This window comes from Ictidomys tridecemlineatus, chromosome Y (assembly GCF_052094955.1).
Source record: "Ictidomys tridecemlineatus isolate mIctTri1 chromosome Y, mIctTri1.hap1, whole genome shotgun sequence".
NCBI lineage: Eukaryota > Metazoa > Chordata > Mammalia > Rodentia > Sciuridae > Ictidomys > Ictidomys tridecemlineatus.
Window position 1 is genome coordinate 12840096 of NC_135494.1, and position 25715 is coordinate 12865810.

Consider the following 25715-nt stretch of genomic DNA (forward strand, 5'->3'; position numbering starts at 1 on the left):
TATAAAAACTTATCAAGGTAGGGGAGGGGAATAGCACCAGAACAGAATAATTTAAAGCCATTATTACTCAAAAAATATACAGAATTTACTATATATGCTGAAAAAAGCTGTGAGAACTTTGAAAATCATCTTAAGAATTTGTAGCACCACAGATGAGGACAACATTCAACCTGACTGATTTCACAATCACAGCCCTTCACTTCAACATATTTAACTCCACCTGTGACTCAAATGTTGCAGAAAATAAATCTCTTATTTAGTTTTTTTTTCTATTTATCTTTTTGGGAAGTATTTCTTAGGATTAAACACAGTGATATTCTATCACTAAAATACATTCATAAATCTTTCTATGTTTATACTTTTTTTGAGACAGTTTATTACAACAATGCTAAAATTTATTTCAACCTGGAATTCCACTGCCATAGATTCCCAATTATATGGAATTACATTTATATATCATTGCACATGACCTGTTTTTGTTTACATTGTAACTTCCAAATATTTTCCAAAATGACTGATGATTTAGTTTAACATATTTTAAATAGAAAAATCTCAATGAAAATAATAGCTCACACAATAAAGGTTATACTCTACTCAAGCAAACCAAAAGTTGAGAGTTGGAAAATTGATGTTGTTAATTATCTAAGCAATGCCCAACAACCTCTTGAAAGATATTTATTAAACTAAATAAAAATGTTGAAAATTGAAAATAAATTCAGAAAAATAGGATCAGAAAAAGTAGAAATTATATACTAGAAATATTCATTTAAAAATGTCTCAGGCTGGGGATACATTTTAGATGGTAGATTGCTTGACTCACATGCAAAAGGCTGGTCTTGATTCCCAGGCCACCCCCCCCCAACACACACACACACACACAGTCTCATGAAGTAAAAATTTGAGGAATAAAATATATCAAATGCTAAAATTAATTAGAAGACGCAGGTAGTGTTGGACACAGCCATGCATAACATCAACCCCAGCATTTTGGGAAGCTGAGACAGGAGGATCAGGAGTTCAAGGACAGACTCGACAATGATGAGGCAGTAAGCACCTCAGTGAGAACCTGTCTCTAAGTGAAATATACAATAGTGATGGTGTTGTAACTCAATGGTTGAGTGCCTCTGAGTTGAATTCAAAATAAATAAATAAATAAATAAAGTTAATAAATTTATTACCAAACTTTTAAAACTCTTCAAAATATAATTGATATCAAAAGATATAAAAAGAGAAATTTTATTTACAAAGATATTCTTTTATGATTAACAGTTGATTTCTTTGCAGAAGACTTCCAGAAAGGAATTGGGATATATAGATATATATGTTGAAAAAAAAAGAAAATATGAACCTAGAATACTTTATCTACCAATACCATTATTTTTAACTTTATGAAAAATACATCTTTAAAGATATAAAAATATTCAAAAATTGCTTTACTTCTTGACCTGCTGTAAGAGAAATAATCAGTGGAATATTTGCAATAAAATATTCTTCACAACAGAACTCATATAAAATTTGAAAGCTCTTTTGGAAAAGAAAAATATATACAAATATATATTTTATTATACTTTCATTGTTGTATGTAAAACGTTTTATTCTACAATAGAATGTGGAAAACTGAAGCATAAAAATTATCATAAATATTTGATAATTAGTATAAATTAGAAAAGCAGGTGTGACATGAATAACAAATCATGGCAACACATGTAAAGAAATTCAGATTAAAATGTAGTGCAAACTAAGTACTTTATTTTTTTCATTAATTTTCCTTTACTTATACATGAGAGTAGAATGTATCTTCATATATCATACATTCATAAATTATAACAATCTATTCTTTTGGTGGTAAATTATGTGGAGTTACACTGGTTGCATATTCATTTAAGAATATAAGAATGTAATTTCCAATTTATTCTACTGTTTTTAAGCACTTAAATAATTACAAAGTAATGACAAAATAAACATCAAGGATAAAAAAATAGAAAAAAGTAAATTATCACCATAAAAAATGTATGAGCTATGCATTAAGGCATATTTTAATAGTAGAAAAAAAATATAAGAAATCAACAAAACTTGAAAACTATAGAAGTTTTTCCTCATCACTAATTTCAATATCAATAAACAATTTTGAAAAACAACTAATCAAAACACACTATGACAAACAAGATTAAACTTAAAAATATGTTAACTATGTCAGATTTAAATCTACAAAAATTCTCTTTAGATATAAGATCACAAAAAAATTAAAAACAAAAGGATAAAACAAATATTACATTCAAAATTGTTGATAATATTTATATAAATAAGAGACAAAGTAGAATATTATATAAAAATAAATATGCCAAATCCTTAGAATACAATCATATGGAATATATTTGTAACTCAAATAATGTTTTTCATCTATAGAAAAAAAAGACAAAATTCAACATCATAGAAAGCAAAAACATAATAATAGGAGACATCAATCCCCGATTAATACAAAGAATAAAAAATAGAATTTCATTATTACCCAAGGAATAAAAAAAAAAACCTTCAAATAACATTAAAAACCATTTTGGTTTACAGAGGCAATATTCTCTGTAGTCTCTGGAATATTATTCCAAAGAAATCAGGTTAAACGTGCAAAACAAATGTTAACAGATATTACAATATTGAAGTTGCATTCTAACATAACATAATAAGACAGAAATCAAAAGCAAAAGTGATATTTAAAATTTATGAATATGAGTTTAAAGCCAAATTCAGAAATTAAGCAAGGCCCTAAGCAACTTATCTAGACAATGTAGCAAAATGATATATAAAACAGCTGCCAGCCAGGCGTGATAACACACACTTTTAATTCAAGAAGCTTGGGAGTCTTAGAAAGCAAGATTGTGAGCTCAAATCCAGCCTCATCAAAACAAGGTGGTAAGCAACTAAAGAAGACCATGCTTCTAAATAAAATACAAAATGGGGCTTGGGATGTAGCTCAGTGGGCAAGTGACCCTAAGGTTAATCCCAAGTAACCTTCCCAAAAAAGGGGTGTAGATGTGGCTCAGAGGGTAAACACCTCTGTTACAGAAAAAAAGCCTAAAGCACCCAAAGTAATCTATGAAGTCCATGTAATACCAATCAAAAAATCAATATTATTTTTGCATGTACAAAATAAGTTATTTGAACAATTCTATGGAATATCCTGGGTACATACATAACTACATATATTAAAATTAAAAAATGCTTCCTTATATAAATACAATAAAAGTTACAATATTCAATAGAGCATTTTAGCTTGAGGTTAAATGAGGAAGACATGAGTAATAAAACTAAAAGCACATCAATTAGCCCTCAATTTGATGGTCAAATCAAAATATATTTACAGATCTATGCTCATTAAAACAACATTCAACAGAGACCAATGTGGCAAACCAATCAAATTACATTTCACATGACTACATGTAGGCAATTTTAAATGAAATATGAAAACTTTTAAATTTTTACAAAGATAAGAAATTGTGTAATATTTACAATGATCAACTTTTAAGATAGTATATTAAGTGAAATAGTAATACCAATAAAAAAAAAACAAATACCAGGTAACTCTATGTATGAGAGATATCTACTGTAGCCAAATATAGACACCAAAAAGAATGGCATCAGGGATGAAAAGGTGAGACAAAAAATCACTTGTTTGGAGAAAAAATAAACTTACATTTTATGTGATACACACATTCTAGAAAAAAAATCTTACAAACCAATTTATATGAATACTACTGAGAAGTAAATTCAAAATATATAAGACAGTAAGTTCAGGAAAGTTATACAGCATATAGTTTTTATCAAAATTAAAAATGTGACAAATACATAAAAGATAAACAGAATTGGAAACATCTTTATGGTAATTTTAAAATACTAAAGTCTTACTCCTAGACAAAAGAACAGATTCATATATAGAGAGACAATGAATATGCCATTAATTCTAGCAACTTGGAAGAAAGGCTGAGGCATGGAAATAGAATTTCAGCTTCAGCCACTTAGCAAGAGTCTATTGTAAACTAAAAGTCAAAAGGGCATGATGATGTAGCTCAGTATTATTAGAGTTCAATCTACTGTGTGCGTGTGTGTGTGTATGTATAAATATATAAACTTAAATACATATATAATTAAACACAAGAACTGAGTATAAACAATGTACTCTATAAAATCATATATAAAAAGGGTTAATATTTATACATGTAAAAAAATCATAGAAAACTTGATTGAAATTTGGAACATGGTTCACGTGCAGTTTAACTTCAACTAATGTTTTCCTAAAGTGACAAATCATGAAAATTTCTGTTCAATTATAACATATAGGTATAGAAATAAAAACAATATCACTGATGTGAGAAAACCTAATGAACAACACTGAAGCTCTCTATAGAATGAAACTCAGAAAAAAAAAAAAAACAGAAGAATTAGAAAAAAATAACCCACAAAATTCTGGATAATTGTATTACAATAGAAATATTTCTTTTTACTTTTTTTTTTTGTAGTGATAGGTGGACAGAATGCATTTATTATATCTGTTTATTTTTATGTAGTGCTAAGGATCAAACACAGTACCGCACACATGTGAGGAAAGCCCTCTGCCACTAAACTACAGCCCCAGCCCTGAAAATTCTTCTTTAAACCACATTGATCAGCTATACTTACATAACCATTAGGAGCAGGTATTATGAAATACTGCTATTTATTTCATGGTAGAAAAATAATTTTAAAAATACATGTGTAATGTCAAGGTGCTATGTCAATTCCCTACTTGAAAATGCTCTTCACTAGAGTGTTATCAGGCTCAAATATGATCTCTGGCACACAGCTCCTGGGAATAAAAAAACTCTCTTTATAGATAAGCACAACGTTTCACTGAGCCTAAAACTGTCTACGTAACAGTAAGTTTACAAAATGGACTTTCTTGAGAGCTACACAAAACTCCTAGCATTGCACATTACAACTTAGTATATAACTGAGGAATAAGTTGCATAATGTTTCTAAGTTGGTAACCTCCCTAGTAATAAAATGAACAATATGTAGTAGTGATGCCAATGAACTAAATTAACCTATTGATATGAGGCAGCTTGGCCTCCTTGCCATTATCCCACCTTTCCTGCCTCTTGACTCTGTCTTTTTTTTTTAAACAATGCTTTGTGTATTTGAATGTAGGCAGATCACTGGAGAACAAAAAGGAGCTTAAATAATTCATATGCATGATAAACATAGAGCATGCAATGCTCTTTAATTATTGTAACAGAAATAAACCTAGGCTTGAAAAAATTAATTTTTTGTTTAAGATTTTAGCTTATCAATTAACATTTTTAAATGTGAATTCTTCTTTGATATTTGAACCTCTTATCTGTATTATTTGCTTCATTGATTTCTACCCACTTTGATATATGTCTGCTGTCAATTTTCTCTTCAAATTCCAAGGTTATTTCTTTGGGGGAAAGAAAGGTGACCAAGGATAACTTACAGAGAGCAAGATGTTTTTGATGGAAAATGGAGTATGTCACATTTTGTTATTTTCTTGATAACTACAGAAGGCTTTTTAATATTTTCCTCCATAGAAAAAAATAAAAAAGAGAAAACACCCTTAAGATTCTACACAATTATTTTCCAAATCATTTTTCAGACAAAAACACTAAAATACTTTGAAACCATTTTTATTCTCTACATTGTGAGCACTAATTAGAAATGATAAGTTAAAGATAAAGAAAAATATTTAACACTTTCTTTTCTACAAAAACAAATGCCCAATCTTTGTCCTAAAAAACAAGAAACTAAAACTTTTTCATGCAAAATAGAAGCTGGCATAAGATACTCTATACAGTTAAAAAATTAAACATTGGTTTTGAATTAGAAGCTCTGAATAAAATTTAGGCTCACCAATAAAGAGTAGGTGTCTACACATCTCTAACATCACATCTCCATATAAATTCTGCTGAGAAGGGTCCAGGCATTTCCATTCCTCTTCTGAAAAATCAATGACCACATCCCTTAATGTTAATGGTTCCTGAAGCAAAAATGAATAAATACACATTACATAAACCATATAATTTATAACACAGTATTTAACTTCACAAAAATTTTAATGAGTTAAAAGAGGTGGTTTTCACATATGGTAGTGATGTCAACCGTTCAATAAGATACTTTTTTTATGGTGCTGGAGATTGAACCCAGGGCCTTGTGCATGAAAGGGAAGCACTCTACCAACTGAGCTATAACCCCAGTGCCAATAATTTGTTATAAGCAGTAAAATTGTTGGATAAATTTGGTATAATGAAACCCAGGAAGCAGCGCATGAGAAGCAAAGAACTGAAGCAAAAAAGTGGAAAAAAAATCCAACATAATTCAAAAGAATAAATAATAGTTGCAATTAGTTATTGAATATTCAAAAGAAGCACAACAAACAAAGCAATGATACTTAAGACATACATAGAAAAAATATACGTAATAACTATACTTATTCAACAGTGGTCACCTTAGCATGTTGAAGACATAAGAGATCACTAAAGACACACCAAAACTTTCAACAGTCCACATATTTATTTGAATGGTTATCTCCAAAGTTGTCTATCTTCTCATTATTTAAACATACCATAAATCTATACTATCTTAAAAAAAATATTTTTACTTCTGCAAACCACAATATCACACTTCTAAAATGATAACATTTTTAACTATCAAACTATTACAAAACACTTAGGTACTTGGGTCAACTTGAACTACATGGAAAAAAGTTATATAACAAAAATTAAAAATAAAAAAAAAACCAAATTAAGTGAACAGACTGTTAATCTCTTAGTTCATAAGGAAACTGACACATCAGGTTTAACTTTCCCAGATTTGTAAAATCACTCTGTGAAACTGTATCCTCACCTGGCTCATTTCAAAGTAGAAAGTGAGAGAATACTAAGCAATTAAGAACAAAAATTCTGAAAGGTTCTGGCACCCTAAATGCCTCCCTGACAACATAGAAGAAATACATCTTTTTTCAGGGTCTCACTTATCACTAGTGAACCAACACATACATGAAGTTAGTTTAACATTCTATGTGATGTCTTTTTTCTGAAACAGCATTATTATTTTTTTTAAATTAAAGATTTAACCCAGGAGCTCTCTACCCCTGAAATGCATTTCAAGATGTTTTAATTTTTTTTAATTGTGATAAATGGGCTTACAAAGTTGCTTAGGGTCTCCATATTACTGAGATTGGACTCAAATTTACTTTCTTCCTATCTCATTTTTCCACATCACTGTGATTACAGGTGTGAGCCACGACTCCTGACTCTGCAACCACTTTTGATACTAAATGTGTGAACAACAACCAATATTTCAAGAATTAGTAGTCTAATAATTCAAATCTGATAACATCTAGTACATATCGCACAAGGCTGGTGTTATGCCTATAAAATTTTCCTAAATGAAGTGCCAGTTTCAAATCCCAGAATAGAATAATATTTATATTTATGATTCATTTTCTATAAATTAGGGGTCTCTACATCTACACAAACAAGTTACTTATTCTGATAAAAAAGAACACACTTATGTATACTCACTTCTTATAAATTATATAAATAGGGAAGTTAAAAATTGAAATCTTGCATAGAATATAAAAAATTACAGAGGAAAATGGGACACATTATAGGCCATTTTAGGAAATAACTGGTTGAAGATATTACCTCCTATTTTTCTGTTCTACTACAGAAGAGCTTCCTTCCCAATATGATTTAGAAGATCCTCACTATTTTAAATATGATGGTTTAGAAACTCAATCAGAATATTCACATTCTTGTCCATAAAAAAATTAATTGAACACTTTTATATTCAGGGGTAAGAACAAAATATTTGTTTTAAAAAAAAGTGAATCTTAAGTCTCTCCTTTATGTGAAACCCTTAGAATATTAAGCCAATTCATGTCAGCCCAAAACAACATACACACAATTTTTTAAAAACTCCTAAGTATTTGTTGGCTTCAGGGTAAAGTAATCTTCGTCTGGAATTTTGATTTATTTTTTGGTAAGGGGGCATTCTACAACTAAGATATATTCTAGGCCTTTTATTTTTTTATTTTATTTATTTATTTATTTATTTATTTATTTATTTTGAGACAGTGTCTCACTAAGTTTCTACACTAAGCTTCAGGTTTGATCTTTCTTTCTCAACCTCCAGGATATTTTGATTACTGGCATGGCCTAATATGCCCAGAATTTCATGAATTTTATAACCCTAACCTCCTTTGGTCCATTTCACTTTCACCTTATTTATTTGTGATATTTCTTAAAAAAAAAAAAAACAAAAAAAAAAAACCTTGACAGCATAAGATTTTGGATGCATCCATATCTTATGTTTGATGACACTGAAGTATTGCAATGTAGATTTAGAAAAACAAAAGCTGCTTATTACCTATCTCTGAATTTTCCTACCCTGACATTCTAGAAATAGCTCTACAGCAAGAAATATTATAGCCATAGATACAACTAAGATCTTACTTAACCATCAATGATGTTCTTTTACAGGCTCAAAAAATTACCTTAGTTTGAATACAATTTTATTTGAAATTTAACTCTATCTTTTCTCTTTGCAAACTTTTTTTAAACCTTTCAAATATTAGTGATAAATTACATTTTATATGTAGTAAAAATATTAGAATAAGTGAGAGATTCTCAAACCATATAGTATTTACTTAAATATTTAGTTACCACCTCAAACATGGGGCACTACATTATGTCTTCCAATTAGCATATAGTGAGCTTTTCCTTGAAGACATCTGCACAAACACAGTAGGATTTTTTTTTTTTAATACTTGCTACAGTTTATTCTCCTTTCAAATTCTGGCACCTTATAAAAAAATCTTCCCTAGATGAGTATGAAAATGGAAGTCAAAAATCATATGTGCCTTTCTTTTAAGTTACAAAATCAATGGATCTGAGCAGCAATATATTTCTGTGGAGCTGAACCTAATAACATTTGGGGAAAATAATATTAATATTCCAATATTTGATGTTTACATGAATCTTATAAAAGATAATTCTGTAATCTCTAGAGTATCTAGAGTATTCATCTAGTTCAACAAGGTGCTCCATTTCCTGACCACAAGGTACTCTGTAGGAAGAGAGGATTACACCCAGTTTGGTATTCTCTAGGTAATTCAACATGGGAGCTGTGGGTACCATGGGTTAGCTTCATGTAATTTTTACACCATGGCCACTCAAAGACATGGCAGATACTCAAGAGACATCATACTAAAGTTTCTTAAGGGTACCCCAAACTTGCTATCTATGCTTATGAAAGACAAATAAACAAAAGGTTCAAAGATGTTTTTAATTTTAATACTAAAGATTAAACTCAGCAGTGTCTACACACTGAGCAACATCCCTCTCCCCTTTTTATGTTTTAGTCTCAATATATTGATCCTATTGCTTCAGCCTGCTAAAATCCTGAGACTATGAAAATGCATCTTCACACACAGCATTAGGTACCAATACTTTTTAAAGAGTTTCATGTTTTAACCCCATGTTTCTCTCATGTAGAAGTACAACCATACACATACACATACACACTCACTCACTTTTAAAAATTCCATCCAAAACCAAGGAAAAGATGAATTAAAACTATGTGCTATTTGAAATGTTCAAGGGAACCCTACTTCATAATATAGTGAATTAGCTGACAAAAGATGACATTTAGAAAAATCATGCTTACCACACATTTGGAAAATGCACTTTAAAAATTGGGTTCCACCTAGTAAGGAATCAGAAACTGAGAATTCCTTGGACCACAGCTACTCCCAAATATGAATTATTTACATGAGTCAAAATTCTCATGCCCTGATCCTGTCTATAACATCCACTCTGAAGAGGTGTAGGCAAGAAAAAACAGAGTTACTTTCAGGCCAAGAAGAGGTCACCAATCTGGAACAGGACAAAAAGTAGAATCCTCACTGTCAACCCCATTTTTAGGGCCAGAGGTGGCAGTATATTGAGCTTTAAAACACTTAGAGTAGGGTTAAAAGATTACAAAGGTGACCTCAAGAAAGCCTAGGTTCTCAAAATTAGTTCAGACTACTTTTACTCAACCCCTTTCTTCTGCTTCATAATGTCGAGCCCTGCAGACTTATCATTTTTAAAAATACTCAAGGGCCTGTGGTGGTGGCTCTGATAGACTCTTGCCTAGCATGCATGAGGCAATGGGTATGTAAAATGCACTCAGCTCTTGTTCAGGAATTTTGATGCAGCTAGAGTTTAGAAAAAGTAGATAATCTTCTATAGTATCATGCATACTTTAAAAAATAAAATGATAAATATGTATAACTGAGCTTTTAGATGCCATAAGTAAAACAAATAAATAATTATAATAATAAATAAATGTTTTTAAATTCTTATAATTTATGTTACAACAAATAATTTGTACTATACAATAATTTAAGATATAAAATAATTTAAAATTTTTATTACAATTATGATTATAATTTCTAGAAAAGTTATTTATATTTTAACCCAATATTATTCATAATTTTATTATCGTAATAGAGAAACAATGAAAATTGTTAGCTAACTACATGTGTTTTTTCATTAAACTTTCAAATCTCACACTTCTTTCCACTTCTAATACTTCTCAAGGTAGACCAGCCATATTCCAAGAACTCATTAGCCACATATGGCAAGTGGCTGCGACATCAAAAGTATATATTAAGTGCTGTGGTTTCCTACACTGCAAAAAAATGAATGACTAAAACCTTCCTTTCTTATCAGAGTTAAGAAAACATGTTTTCCTTAACAATATTTCTCCTTTAAACCAAATGAGAAAGAAATAATATTTTTAGACCCAGGAGGCTGCTATGAGAGTTGCCTAAAGCCAGCCATTCTTTCAACTGATAACTGTTATAGTAGCTGTTCGTATATTAAAGAGCAAACAACTGATGATGCAAATCCAGGGGGAAGTGTCCTCATATATCTTCATGTCTGTATATACTTTTTAGTTGTGAACAAAAAGATTAATTTTTCCATTGGGCCTTTATCCTAGTGATCCAGCGGTGGTTGTCTGGCTTATCTTTTGCTGTAGAGTATGCTGTGAGTTAAAGTACTAATAACATTTTCATGTCTATATTCATTTTGGCATTACTCAAAATTATTTTACAGATCTTTCAAATTAAATCAAGAAAAATAAATTCAGTGCTTCTTCCATGCCTAAATCTATGCAGTTAATTTGAAATTATTATATCTTGAATTCTGGCTTCCTGTTTCTATTAAATGTATTTTAAGCTATCAAGTATGACAAACTACCAGAAAACTTACTAATTCATGATTCAAATAAACAGTTTTTGAGTAAGCCAAAATTATATTGATTATGTGAGCTATTCTGATTTCAGCAGAAATTTTACATGTGTATGCTCCACTATTTGACATGGTTACCCTGTTCCTGGAAGAGAGATGACTCTCCATTTTGGTCTTTTCATTCTCACCCACATGGTCTCTTCTCATTTATAATCCTAATATGAGCTTCTTCTTCTTCTTAAGATGATGAAGTTTACAAAGATAAAAACTGGAAGAATTCAACATACTTTAGGTCTAAGCACAATACCAGTAGGTTTCCATATTTACCCTCTTCTAATGGATGTAATATAATAGCCACACTTTTTATTCACATATTGGCAAAGATATACTACCTCTTGATAAGGAGAGCTTTAACATAGAACTGCCAATTTGCTGGGATACAGGGAAGTATATGGAACTGGAGATATTTTTGCATTGTATACTCTTTTTTTCTTTTAGAGAATATTTGTATGTTTATTGTAAATTAATACAATTATACAATACCACAGGTAGTAAGAGGCTATTCAGGTTTTCAACTCAGAATCACAACTGTCTGTCTCAAAAACTCAAAAATTGTTCTAGATTATATAATCATGCTACATTTCTATGGCTCTTAATATAGTTCAATTGATAATGGTTGCCTTGAATGCAAAAGACCCTGGGATAAATTCCCAGCACCAAAAAAACAAAAACAAAAAAAAAATAAATAAAACTTTTCGAGGATTCTATGAACTAAAAAATTACACCTCTTCTATAGAAGCACATTTTTTAGCTTCATATCTTTAACTACTTTTTACTATTTAAATACTTTCAAGAACACTCCAGTATTTTTTTAACAGGGTATAATTTGGGTAAATCAATTTGGACTATGTTTTGAAAATTAAGCCAAATGATTCATTTTTATTTCTCACCATGAGATAATAGTAAAAATGTGCATAACATACAGTATATCTTCAACGTAGTTTATTTTTTTTTGTATTTGTAGTCTATTGTAATTTTGAACCTAGTCTAAACCTAGACATTCTTTTTATGAAATAGTTTCTTGATATGAAAGCAAGGAAACAAGATAAATCTACTGAAAAAAATACTTCCTCACCAAACAGTTTGTGTAAATACCTCAAAATTTAAGTAAATCATCCTTTTATTTTTTTCAACATGGCAAATCTGTTTACTCTAAACCCCCACATGAAAGGGTGAAGTGGACAAATCCACACAGCACACAAAGAAAACAAAGAGACTTAAAGCATTTTCAACTGGAAACAAGTGGTTTCCAATTCTGTCTTAAGTGTACAGGCACTTGAAGGGCTCTTTAATTTTAAAAAGAAAAAATGCATTAAAATAATGTAATCCATAACCCTAGATTTCATATGCCTGGAGAAAAACTAACCCATCAGTGTTCTTGAAAGATTGGAAAAAAATTACCATGTATAATAAAACTAATAAACACTACTTTAAATTAACATCTTTTAAAAAATGAGTTGCAAAGACACATAAGATATATGCTCATGAATTTAACTACACAATTTTTCAGTTTTTTGTTTTGTTTTGTTTTTAGCTATGAAAAGTACTTGTGATAATCAACTAACAAATAGAAAAAATCATATTTTAAATAAAAATTCTGGAGATTCTTGTTGATATGGTACTGGTATTACAGCTTTATATTTGAAGTGAGTAAGCACATTATGGCAGGGACACATGGCATAAAATTGCACCTGGTGTCTACAATTTGTTCCAAATACATACTCTACCAAGAACTAAACAATTCCCAATAGGTGTTACCTTCTAATGTTTTTACTAAATAAAATAACCTTAGGAACAGACTTCTAATACATGGACCATTATGAGGCAGTTATTTAAACCACAGAACCTGTATTGTATAATTGATGTCCTTTGCTTACACTGATCTTTGATAGTCATTTTTGCCCATTCAATTCAGTTAAAAATTACTGGTAATACACCAGGCACAGGACACAGTTATAAGTGTCTTGATTATGAAACATATCATTTTATCAAAGAATTAAATAGGAGACAATTATTAAAGAAAATTTCTTAAGCCATTGGTTGTGTTGCATGCCAATAATCGTACAATGAAGGTGTCTGGTACTGCTGGATTGCAAGTTCAATGACAGGCTTGGTAACATAACAAGGTGTCATTTATGGATGCACTTCAAATTGTTCATTTAAACATTCAAGAACATTTGAGTTAGTGGGGCCATCTATAATTTTAAATAAACAATTATTCCATTCAGCTTATTCTTTCCTAGTATTTCAATGACACTATATTTTATTTTTACTGGTTGCTATGAAAATCATAATTTCCATCTTATCATTTCAACTTAATTAGAGTCAATATTATATCTATTTACTAAATACAAACTAAAAACCTTACCACAGACTGTTTATTTTCTTGAACCCTTTGTGCAATTACTATAAATATTAATGTACACATTGTATATCCCCAAATACACCATATAATTTTTGCACAAAAAATCATAATTATAAAACAAATTTTAAAAAGTATCAATCATAAGACTAATAATGTATGCTATCCATGGTGGTACACACCTATAATTCCAGTGACTTGAAAGGATGAGGCAGGAAGATCACAAGGACAAATATTGCCTCTGTTACTTAGCAAGGCTCTAAGTCATTCAGCAAAATGCTATCTCTAATAAAAATATTAAAAAGGTGTAGGAGCTCAGGATGCAGCTCAGTGCTTAAGTGTACCTACATTCAATTAATGGTACCAAAATAAAGATTTCTAATATATTATAAAACTTAGGCTGTACGGTAAAACTAACAGGATATATTATTCTTTGTACTGATTGTTGTATGTTCTACAAAATACTTTGCTTTCAGCTTTCTAAAGTTTTTAGGAAAGTCAATTCAAGAATTCCAAAGTCACTAAACACTACACAATAAGGAGTATAGAGATCCTTTAATACCCCTGGTGAAAACTCTAAAACACATTAGAGATGAAAAACAGTTCTATGTGAACATTGTGAATTTAAGTCTTCACTCTCAAAATTGTATTTACACAATAAAAACACACTTTAGATAACATTCAGCCAGAAATTCACCACATAATACACATTAATCAGAAGCCCAAGTGCATATGCTTTGTTGACTTTTTCATTTTCTCAAAAGTATCCTATTTTTATATACTTCATTTATGAGGACCTTGAAAATATCTACTTTTTAAGTTCTGTCATTACTCATTTGAGAAAAGAACAAAATTAATATAGCAAAAGATAAAAAAGATCTTACTTTCACCATATTAAAAACATTGGTGAGCATCTCACAAACCTACAATTCAGAAACAAAACAACAACAACAACAACAACAAAAGACCACTAAAGAGACACAAATACATCCACTCAGAGAAAGAAGTGAAAGAAACATGAAACAGTAAATTTCCTGTTCTCAATTAAGTAGATGACAGAAGCAATAAAGAATTCCTCCAATCTTTAAAAATAAAAACAAATATTTTCAGAAAGTTTGTCAGAATCAGCCCTACACGTGAACACTGCAAAATATAAAATATATTCAAAAATATTTTATAACAAAATACTTTATAAAGAATAAGTAGTGAGAAGTTATATAAAACATAGAATACTTCCTAAAGTCACATCTACAGTAAGCAGAAGTTAAGAAATTAAAGGAAAAAAGTTTAAATACTGAAAAATTTGAAGAATGCTTTACCAAGCTGTTGTTTCTGTTTCTGAAAATATGATAGGCACCTTTCAATTATAATTTGCAAATATATGCACAACCTGAACAACAACTATTTATATTTGATACTTAATCACTTTAGCATCATTCTGTTTGGTCACATCACCAATTAAACTTGCTAAAAATCCCTAGATTCTCATTGCTACCAAAGGAAATAATCACAAATATAACAGTTTAAAATAATAGAAAGTCTTTTATAGACATGGATGTTTTTATTATCACAACAGAGGATTAATATCAAAGTATTAGCAAAGCCACACTCTTTCCACAAACTCTGGAAGAGAATCATTTTAGCTTCTAATGGCTATTGGTCTCTTTTCTGTGGTTACATGTTTCCCTTCTTTTTGTAGTGATGCAGCCTTCAAAAGAGTAAAGAGAAACAAACTCTCTGTAACTATATCTATCTAAACATTTGTAACCACAGAAAAGAGACCAGTAATCATTAGAAGCTAAAATAATTTTAGATAAATAGATATACATATGGATAGATATAGATAACAGAGTGTGAGAGAGAGCACATGGTGCTGTCACAGTAAGTTATGACATTAAACCTTCATAGAACCTGAGAACTGTAGAAATATAGAATGCAGATGCTGCATTGAGTTAGTTTATTCTTGCAGAGAATAATTGAAAGAATCACACAAAATGATATTTTATGCACAGTGGATGAAAAAAGAGAGGGAACACAGAGGCAGGAGAATGTAGCAAAAACAGGTTAATTATTCACAAAAGTGAGTGTAATGGGTGAAAAATGTGACATTATACACTGTCTCTAGATGCAGAGCAGAGGACAGCACCATGTCCAAAGTGCCAGTCTTATTTGTTTTTTCTTGGAACCCTGGAAACTCTCTCAATCCCATGGGGCATTGGATTATTCCAACTAATACTCTATTCATACTTTCTGCCTGTCCTTGATCATCCTCTTACAATAAGCATGCATGATACTTATTTGGAAACTGGTAAAGGAGAAACTACATCAGTGAGCTCTTTTACTTAATTTTTAAAAACTTCTCCTGTATATTTCCATGGATTTATGAACCTAAAGGGCATTTTTTAATATTTTAGAATGAGGAACACTCAGTTATCAAAGCTAAAATATAAGTTGGGAGAAAATACTTGCAAAGTACATATGTAGCAAAAAAAATGATATGATAGAATGAAAGTGAAGTTATATTTGTGAAAAAAAAAGACATACCAAAAGAGTATGTTACAGGGAAAAAAAAATTCTAAATCCACTTAATAAAAGATGAAATATTTAACCATCACATAAATTTTCAAAAAAAAGAGTATAAATCACTACAACTGAGACAAGATAACACTAAAGCAAATTCACTATTGCATACAAATCAGGAAGAAAAACATGAAAAAGAAGGGGAAAAAAAGATTGAAATTACAAACATGCTAATTTATTAGAATTGTCAAATCCTTTTCTTTGCCATGCAAAAATTTAGAGCCTTGTGGAAAAATTGATTTGGTACTGCCTAAATAGGTAAACATTAATGAGTCATCAGTTCTATTCTTGGGCAACAAAATATTCTGAATGTTTAAACAGGTAATTGCCACTGCAGTTTTCATCATGAAAATAGACTGCATCTGCCATGACCTTCTACATTCCAGATTCCCTAAGTCAAGGCCCTGGTTACCAAGATTCCCATAAGCCTATGCCCAGTACCACAACAATGTCAGAGTGAAGCATAAGGAATGTGGCATAGTTGAGAATCAAGGATCTGAACCTAGACACAATGGAAGAGAATGCAAACTAGAGAGAGTAGAAGAAAAAGTGGTGAGTGAGTAAAAGAATGGATCTGAGGAGGAAGAAGAAACTGTGAACTGTGTATTAGATGAGAAAAACTTTCATTCCAAGTGAGAGAAAACAAGACATATTGTGGCAGCATAATATTTACCTCAGTGGCCTCATATTTAGAAATTCCTAAAAACTAGAACTTAAAGGTGTAATGGTGTAATCAAATAAGTATGCAACACATATGGCTTCCTGCCTCTACCGTAGATGTTACACTATTTTTCTTTTAAGACTACTAATTTCTTCCTCTCTAGGCACTGCTCATACAACTTAAATCTGTTGTTGCTCCACTTCTGGACCTGTTCCATTTAAGCTCCCTCAGATTTTCTCCAGTAACTAATACCGATTTTTTTTCTTTTTCTTTAAACAATCCCACCAAATCCTTATACTCTTGTAATGTCTCATACCTGAAGTCTTAATGTGCTATCCCTGACATTTTGAGCTACCCCTCTTTTATTCTGACTCCTGAATCACCCTCCAATTAGTTCCACCAACAAAGCTTTAAGCATATTTGGTGTAAGATTGTGTTTCCTACACAATGCATTAGATATTTTACTCATTTTTATATAATTAAATAAATAAATGGTCCCACTCCTGTATATATTAATTATTTTAAAGAATAATACATTAAAAAAAAAGTTGGAATGGAAAAGTTGAAGTTACCACTAGGGTGACTGGAGGGTATATTGAAAGCAATAGGAAATGAAGCTCTTCTCTGTAGCATCATTAATGTTCTATTTCTTAACAGAAATAGTAGTTACATAGTAGGTTCCACTTTTAATAATTCATTGATCTGTAGAGTTTTGGTGCAGTTCAAGTACTTGCATCATTAAATAAGATCAAATTATTTCACAAAAGGTGGTGAAGAAGAGACTAAAAAATGGGCACTAGAAAATACTTTGGGGTAATGAATGAATTAATTCATTATTGAGCTAAAATGTGGTAAAGTGCTTGCCTCACATGCATAAGTCCCTTGGTTCTATTACCAGGACCAAAGAAAAAAATTTGTAAACTTTTTGAAAATTTGTTAATTTGTAAATGTTTTTGGAAATTAGACACATTTTGAAAAATATGTCTGAGTTATGGTTAAAAAGTAATTACACTATTAAATTATGAATTAAATATAAAACTAAGAATTCATTAGCTGTATATCAGTCTCAATATTTTGGGAAAGGATATTTTTTTTAGGTAGAGAGTAGAGGAAAATACTAACAAAGAAGTAATATTTAAAGATATTAACAGTGAATATAGCATAGAAATTAGCAGTAATTCCAAAAGTTGCATTGAGAATACAACTAAAATTAAAAGAATTCTGGTAAGTTTCACAAGTAAAATTTTATGTATTAGTAAAATTTTAAAGTATTATTTATGTATTGTATACTTATAAAATGTATGATATGTATAATGATGCCTCATTTAATGATGCGGATGCATTCTGGAAAATGCACCATAAAATGATTCTGTTATTTTGCTCTTGATGCAGGGTACTTACATAATTCTAGATGATATACACCACTATATACCTAGGTTATTATTTAGCCATTAGAGTACATAAAACATTGTGCCACACATGACTGTAGGATTTAAAATGAGCTACATATTTAACTCATTATTCTGTATAATTACATAAATAAATCATAAATATAGATCTCATAATGAGGTGAAAAATTAGCCCTGTGGAACTAAAGATATAATATTTAAAAAGACTCTTGCAATTTACACAATGATAAAACACAGAAATTGAACTACAATAAAGCGGAAAAAATGACGTTTCCAAAGAAATTTGCATAAAAATGGAGTATCTGAATAAAAAAAATGCCATTGTATCATTTCTTGGTATGACTTAATAAAGCATTCATTGGTAAAAATAATAATAATAATAATAATAATAATAATAATAATTTAATATAAAAGAAAAACATAAAATATGCAAAGTTTTTATAAGAAAGAAATTTATACAGTGTATCTAGTGGTGGTGACTGTAAAACCAGCTATTTAGAAGGAAAATGAAGAAAAATTTCAAAATCAAAATTAGCGTAAGCATCTTAGTGAGATGCTTACTCAAAATAAACTTGACATACGACTGTCAATGTGCCTGAGTAATATGGTACACCTTTCTTTAATTATCTAAAATTATAAAATAATAATATTAACAGACATAAGTATGGTTGTTTGTTTCCAAAGTTAAATGTTACCTTTATAGCAAAACAGATTGTCACATTCATAGAACTAAGAGTACAAAAAAAAATGATACTTATCTATGTTCATGCAGGGGCATCCATGGGCTTAAAACCCTGAGATCAGGACAGAGAAGTTAAATTACAAATAATTTGGTTTATGCATTTATGGGTGTTCAGCACACAAAGAGCTCCAGTCTCCAGCTTGCCCGTCTAAAATTTTCATGACAGCCAACTTTTCCCAGCAGAAAATTTTTTCTTCACTGACTGATGTAATCTTTTAACATCTTCCATTCAATGGAAGAAAAAGTCCAGAGTTCTGAATTTGAGGTTCTGCTTCTCAGACATATAGAAAGCACAGGAGAAAAAAGCAACTCAGTCACTTATACACCAGCAACACTTTTATGCAGAGAAAAAAAATACATCTGGATTTGGGATTCTCTCTTGATAATCATACCAATCAGTACCACAAAATCTGAGGAGATCCCATGCATCCAGAATAAAGCTGTTCACATATGCTCCAATCCATAGCTAAAGATACCATGATTGGATAGTACAGAATGTTCAGAATTTGAGCTGCTGATGATTTTTCCCACTGAATTGGCCAGAGGAGACTAAGAATGAACTTCTCTATAAGATGATTCATTTTTGCATGGAGTCTGCTGGGCAGTTCCCATCTACCAAAACCACTTCCAGCCATAGAAATTGCTGTTTGAAATGTCTTTCAAAAAGAGTCTCCCTTTAAAGTGTGCAGATACAGTCTAAAAACTGTGCACAGTCATTATTGCCTGGCTTTCAGGGTGACTTGCTTTCTCTCTATAGATTATTTTTATTATCTGGGTAGAAGCAGAATCTGGTTTTCCTGAGCATTGAGAAGAAAGCCTAGAAATGAATCTGAAAGAATGACAAGCTCCAGAAATTAAAACTCAAGTAGACAGTGTAAGTCATACCTTTTGTACTTATCATATGTTGGATTGAATGATTATCACCCAAGAGCAACTGAATATAATCTGCTGCCCTCTTAGCCTGAATCCACTGAGCCTACTATCCAAATGACAGGAGATGGCACCACCTCCAGGAATGAATGAGGTCAGAAGGAGTAAAGATAGGCAGGTTCTTGGGTACATTTACTTCACTTTTCTTTTAAGGTGATTAGAATTGAGTATAGATAACAGCTTTTTTAAAAGACAAGTTTTTTCAAAAGTGATGGAGTCTAGCCATGCAGTAGTATATTTAAATTAAGCCTTTTATATAGGATAATATCAATGTATGAATTATATGCATACTTATTGTTAATTATTGGAAACCATATAATGGGCAATAACTTTTTTTGTATTTAACTTTTCTGATCTATTTTCTAAAAAGGCAGTTAGAGCTCTCAAATGGGAAGTAACCCCCTAACATCCAATACAAATAGTGTTAGACACAGGTGTAGTTTTTAAGTATTTTAATATGTGCAATTAAAAAAGACATAGTTGAAATTTATTTTAATCACAAAACTGAATATATCAAGAGTAGTATTATTATGTGACAAATATATAATTACTAATAAAGAAGATATATGTATTTAGAGCTAAATTCTCACAACTCCCTCTATTTTAAGGCTCTAGAACATCTTAATTCATAGTGGTTACATTCAGTTTTGAGAATATGGTTACTCTGGCCTTGGCGAATCAAAGAGCCTGGACCCCTTCATTCTATGCAAGAGGTGGGAGAATACACTTTTTAATCAATGCTTTTCCACAAAACCAAATAGCAAAAGTGGCACTACCCTCAGAAAGAGAAGGAAGACAAAACAGACAGGGTCCAAAAGATAATGACATTATTTCAATTTGATGCTGAACACAAACTTATTTCCATTTTAGATGTCAGACAGCATAAAAGAGAAGACAGAGTTCCAAGAGTTGGATGTCTCATTTTGGTATATATTTTCACAGCCTTGACTCTAAAACTTAAATATATTAAAGACAAACATCTTATTTTGCAACTTAGCCTTTAACCTAATGCCTAGGATGTGATAACGTTTCCTCATTTGATATGAGGTATTGTGAGAGTTTTAGCATCAATGTGATGTATACATGTCTGCATAAGCTAATAGCACCTCAATAATGGTCCGGACTTAAATTAGGGAAAAAGAAAAACAGTACCAATAAGGCAACTGCTGTTTTCCACAGAATTTTCTCAAAGTATGAAAGAATCCTGGTTTCCAATTATAATTGATAGATGAGTAAGCCTAGTAATTATTAGAAGATGATTGGTCTTCAATTAATTCATGCTGGCCTTATCTGTTTTTTCATGGTAGAAACAGTTAGCTGATGACTGCTTAACTTCAGAGGGTAAGCTATCATCCTCACCAGAAGCACCTTAATTCTCTGCTTTGATAATTCCTCCTCTAATGTGGGCTTGTTATTTTGTACACAACAGGATTTGAAAAGCAAAATCAAAAGAAATAAAGACCTTTTGATTGTAGGTACTATACTATTCACTTTCATCTTTACTAGTTCCTATGAGCCACAATTAAAAAAAAAAATGCCAGGCACAGTGGTGCATGACCAAAAATCCAAGTGGCTTAAGAGACTGAGGCAGGATGATTGTTTAAAAAAGTTTAAATGGAGCCTCAGAAATGTCAAGGAACTAAGAAACTCAGTAGGACCCTGTCTAAAATAAAATATAAAATAGGGCTGGGGATGTGGCTCCGTAGCCAAGTGCTGCTGAGTTCAATCCCTAGTACTCCATACCCCCACAAAAAAAAAGAAAGAAAAGGAAAGAAGGAAGGAAGGAAGGAAGGAAGGAAGGAAGGAAGGAAGGAAGGAAGGAAGGAAGGAAGGAAAATAGAAAGAAGTAAAGAAAGAAAAGAATGAAGGAAGGAGATAGGGAAGAAAGAAAAAAAAGAAATATTACATCTTGGATTGAAAACAGATTCTGCATTTTAACAGGTCAAGATAAAAAACACAATACCTAGTTTATAAGTACAGAAAAGAAGAAATAATTGCTTATATCATGCACTCTATAGCATACTACCCTATTTTATACATGAAGCTTATATAATGATTTGAAGAAAATAAATGTGTTCAAATATCCACAGCTATTAAGCAGACTAGGTAGAATTCAGAATCAACTATGTATGTGACTCTAAATCCCCCAAATTTCCATTAGACCACATACCACATGCAAATTCTCTTACTCTTTGAGGTTTTGAATAGAGACATACCAGAAAAACAGGATCTTTGTTCATATTATGTATATCACTGATGGAAATAATATACTCAAGAGTGTTCTTCTGAAGCTTCTAGAAAGGACTTGGAATAATTTTGAGTAATGGCTGAAGTCTCAATTTAGAAAATCAATAATCAACAATACATTTTCATGAAAATACTACAATGCATTCCACAGGAATTTTGATAAAATATTCTTTAAAAATTCTAGAAAGAATACTTCATCTGTTTCCCAAAAGTGCTAAAAAGGAAGATTTGAAAACCCATAAAAAAGAGTGTAGCAGAACCAGCGCTTTTAAATAAGATACCAAAGAGTGCACTAGAACTCTCTGATGAGATTACTATCTGGGTCTTTCTATATAAGAACATGAAGCTACATGGAACTTGTGTCAATACAAAATGATTTTTAAATGACATAAATTGGAAGTAAATTCCATGATTATGATATATATGCATTGATAGGATAACACCTTAAATTTAATTGCAAGAATCATTCTAAATATTTAATGGAAAGAAATCCAAATATTAGTTTTAGTTAAAAAAAATATGAATACAAATTAATAAAAAACAAATAATAATTTAAATAAAAATCAATTCTACAACACACCTGATGTAAGTGAAGCCACCCCTGTCACAAGAGTGGATCCTGGTATAGAGATGAAAATTCAGTGTCAGCTATCAACTAAAGAGGCCACATTTATCCTAAAGTTTTTTGATTACTAACACTTCTGTTAATAAGTGAGAATAATTTCCAATAATACAGGTGAAAAATATTGCATCACTGTGAAATACTTAAACTAACCAAGAATGGTAGCACAAACCTAAAATTAAAGTGTCTCAAGAGGCTGAGATAGAAAAACAGTAAGTTCAAAGATAGTAGCAGTAACCTAGTGAAGCTCTAAACAACTTTGAGAAATTCTGTCTCTAAATAAAAATAAAAAGGTATAGGAATGTGGATCAGTGGTGCAGTGCCCCTGGGTTCAACCCCAGGTACAAAAAAAAAAAATTGAAATATTGTGCTTCAATTTTTCTCACTAGTTGTTCTTGTTTATGTCTCATAAAATTAAGTAAAAATTATCTATTGTTACATAGTATATCTTATTGACATTGATATATCCTATCACCTTAAGCATCATAATTATTTGAATATTCAGGTAGTACATATATGAACAAGATCGGACAATACAACAATGAAAAAAAAAACTAAAAGCCTATAAGTAAACTTCACACTTTCAGTCAATTTAATTTTGAACATTTTGTTAAAAATATTAAATGGAGAATAAGTAGTCTATGACTTAAGCAAGATTGATATAAATGCATATTTATGTTTCAAGTTATGTTATTGGATTTTAGATGACATTATGTACAATATCTTACACAAGAGTATGAGTTAAAACAATAAAACTTAAGAAAAAAACAATTACATATTTCTAAATCAGATATAACTGTGAAGTCTTAGTTATGCTTCCAAAGTAAAAATAAGAAATAATAAATTGGACTTGAAACAACTTCTGTACAAAAAATCACCTCAACATGAAAGTGAAGACATAATTATGAAGTTTTCCTTTTTGTTTTCAAAGAAGTATTTGTTCCAGTTTCTCACATTAGCTAGAGGGCAGTCAATCCTCCTTATTAAGAAGCTGATTGAGCCCACAGCCTATTATATATATATATATATATATATATATATATATATATATATATATATATATATATATATAATTTTTAGGATCTCACACTCCAGTGCTAAAATGCACCCTTCATAATTACCCCACAATAAGAGACTTAACCATTGAAAGATGTTATACATCCCAGAGACCCTCAAATTTTTCAAGCTGTTAAGTCAATGATAAGTCCTAAGATCTAGATGACTTCATAGCACTTGACATGTACAAATTTCAGACACAGTTCTAATTTGTTTTTGTGAGACTGTTGAATAAACCACTATGTGTTTATTTTCTGCACCATTCTTTTGTTCCTTTTGCCTATCCAAATACAACTATTTTACATTATGTAAAAAAATTAACATTTGCAAAAAAATACCCTAAAATGAATCAATATGGAAAAGAAAAATAGGTCATTATGCAGAAAATTGAAAATCTCATTCCTCTTTGATATAAAAGTAAAATTAACTTGGTGATTTTTTTGGTACAATAAAGAATTACTAGATGAACAAGCATTTACCTCTGAAATATACCAAAAGTAATTAGAAATCTGTCATTCACATAGGAATATTTATTGCTGGACTATTCATAAGAACCAAAATGTAAAATCAATGCAAGGTAAATAGATAAATGGAAACATGTAAAACCTTACAGTAGAATATTACTCAGCAATATTATCTTTCTGTTGCTAGGAATTGAACTCTGGGCCTCACACAGGCTAGAAAAGCACTCTACCTCTGAGCTGTTATCCCAGCAATATTGAACAAGTATGTTTCATGAGAGCACTAAATGTTACAATAAATGTGTACATGGAAACCTTAAGCTAATTGAAAATAAGCAGAAAAACTGTAATGTGTTTAACAATTAATATTATTTGTAATTTTCTGAGCAAGTAAATTCAAGAAGCAAAAACACATATTAGTCATTGCCAAGAGCTTTCTGAAAAAGAAAAAGAAAAAAAAAGAAAAAAGAAAAAACTGCTAGTGGACACTAATTTCTTTTCATCTAAAATAGTTCCTGAAACTAAATTTTGGAATGGTATACATGTGAATATGCTAAATGATAAAGAATTACACCCTGAAACTATTTATAAAGTTAATTTTATATTCACATGTTCTTTGCAGAAACTAAAAGATAAATAATTTATGGAATGCATAAAGAACTCAAAATTCTAGCCAGTAAAATAGAAAAATAAAAATGTAACTGATTATTGTTCAAAAAGACACTGAGTTTTCATTAGGAGATCCACTTACATTTATGTGAATATACTGTGGCTTTTTTAATTTTCATTTTTACTTCATAATTTTTAATAAGTATATAAAAAAACTATGTCTATACATCAACCACTATTGTAAAGTTGTCTAGTTTTTAATATTCTTATGTTAATAAATATTTGTGTGTGTGTGTGTGTGTGTGTGTGCGTGCGTGTGCATTCACTGAAGGAGATCAAACCCAAATTCTTGCACAAGCATGGCAGGTGTTTCACTGTTTTGCCACAACCCATACACAAATGTATGTTTTTAATCATGGTTCGTTCTCTCTCTCCCTCTCTCTCTCTCTCTCTCTCTCTCTCTCTCTCTCTCTCTCTCTCAGCCCTTTATTTTCTAACTTTCTCTCACTCTGTTTTTTATTTTTAGACACAGAGGGCACCTTGGGGTCATATACCAATGAATTACATCCCTAATCCTTTTGATTACTTTTTACAGTGGCAGACAGTTTTTCTAAGTATATTAGGCCGGCCTCCAATTTATAATCCTCCTGCCTCAGCCCTCAGTCATGGGATTACAAGTATGTCTTGC

General features: G+C 30.7%; 1 long non-coding RNA gene across 1 annotated transcript in view; it reads right to left on the reverse strand.

Moving 5' to 3' along the window:
• Positions 1-5913: 5913 nt before the first annotated feature.
• The window catches only part of LOC144372032 (uncharacterized), a 67211-nt gene continuing 47409 nt past the window's right edge, over positions 5914-25715 (reverse strand). Inside the window, exon 3 of the long non-coding RNA XR_013432072.1 lies at positions 5914-6025. This is a non-coding gene — a long non-coding RNA (uncharacterized LOC144372032). The remainder of the gene's footprint in view (positions 6026-25715) is intronic.